Source organism: Colobus angolensis, unplaced genomic scaffold (genome assembly GCF_000951035.1).
Source record: "Colobus angolensis palliatus isolate OR3802 unplaced genomic scaffold, Cang.pa_1.0 Scaffold119, whole genome shotgun sequence".
NCBI lineage: Eukaryota > Metazoa > Chordata > Mammalia > Primates > Cercopithecidae > Colobus > Colobus angolensis.
The window spans coordinates 151955-153734 of record NW_012113030.1 but is presented as its reverse complement, the minus strand read 5'-3'; the positions used below and the strand labels follow the sequence as shown (position 1 = coordinate 153734).

Genomic DNA, 1780 nt, shown 5'->3' with positions numbered 1-1780 from the left:
AGGCAGGAGAATCACTTAAACCCAGGAGGCAGAGGTTGCAGTGAGCCGAGATTGCACCACTGCACTCCAGCCTGGGCAACAGAGTGAGACTCCATCTCAAAAAAAGGTAATAATGAAATAAAAAAACTTAAACTTACCTACATATTAGAAAAACATTAAAATTCAACCATGAATCCAGCACATTATCAAATGAATAGACAAAAATTCTACCAACAAACTTAATATCATTATCTATGAAACTGAAGTACTACTGCTTAAAGAGCATTTACAGAACTCTCACCTCAAGGTTTCCCTGCAAAACAAGGTGGAATGCATACTCAAGACTCTTTAAGAATGAACCGCTGATAAAAACAACATACTTGTAACTTGCGTAATATTTCATACATTTTTTTCAAGCACTGCACCATAATTAATTTGCATCAGGCTTTCCAAATTAGAAAAGCTTCACTTATAGAACTTCTTTCCCATGGGAGTTTTCACATGACTTTTCAAGTAAATGTGAAAACTGAAAATATTCTTGCAGTTTCTAAACTATTTAGAGTTTTAATACTGTGTACCTTCTTGTATTTACAAAGTCCAGCCAGCTACAGTGTGCATTTTCATATGTCCTTGAGTGGGTATGAGAGAAATGAAACATTCGCACATTCTGGACATTCATAGGGTTTTTCTCAGGAATGAGCTGAGGTCTTCAAATGGAACTAACACAGCTGAAGGTCTTACCACAAACTTAAATTCAAAAGACTTTTCTCCACTCTGAGTCCTCCCAAATCTTCAAAAACAGGAGAATCTGAAGGCTTGACCACATTTCCTACAGAAAAAGAACTAAGACAACTGAAAAGTGCCACCATGCTCAGCTAATTCTTTTTATTTATTTATTTACTTTTTTTTTTTGAGGTGGAGTCTCACTCTGTTGACCAGGCTGGAGTGCACTAGTGCGATCTCGGCTCACTGCAAGCTCCATCTCTCAGGTTCACACCATTCTCCTGACTCAGCCTCCCGAGTAGCTGGCGTGAGCCACCGCGCCCGGCATTATTTTATTTTTTGTAGAGACAGGGTTTCACCATGTTGCCCAGGTTGTTTCACATTGTTTTAATCCAGACTGGTTATGAACTCCTGGGCTCAAGCAATACACACACTTTGGCCTCCCAAAGTGCTGGGATTTTAGGCCGAGTCACTACACCCAGCCTCTATATCATGACTTCTTTCATGGTGAGTAAAGTGACTGGAACGAGTGTAGGCTTTACCGCATCTCTTACATTCATAGGATTTTTCTCCAGTATGAATTCTTTCGTGGAGGTGAAGGGAACTGAGACAACTGAAAGCTTGGTCACATTGTTTACATTCATAGGCTTTCTCTCCAGTATGAGTACTTCTATGGTTACAAAGGAAACTCAAATGACTAAAGGCTTTGCCACATTGTTTACAGTCATAGGGTCTCTCTCCAGTATGAATGCTTCCATGATAATGAAGGGAAGTGGAACAGCTGAAGGCTTTATCACATTTGGTACATTTATAGGGTCTTTCTCCAGTGTGAGTCCTTTCATGTGTCTTAAAAGAACAAGAAAATCTGAATATTTTCCCACATTCCTTACATTCATAGGATTTCTCTCCAGTATGAGTTCATTCATGTATTAGACAAGAACCGGAAACAGTGAATGCTTTACCACATTATTTACATTTATAGGGTTTTTCTCCTGTGTGAGTTCTCCGATGTCTTTCAACTGAATTGCAAAAATGAAAAGCTTTCCCACGTATCATAAATTTTTTTTTTTTTTTTTTT

The 1780-nt window shown here is 38.6% G+C and overlaps 1 pseudogene; it reads right to left on the bottom strand.

Moving 5' to 3' along the window:
* LOC105500853 overlaps positions 1 to 1780 on the bottom strand; it is a 10323-nt pseudogene that overhangs the window by 4090 nt on the left and 4453 nt on the right.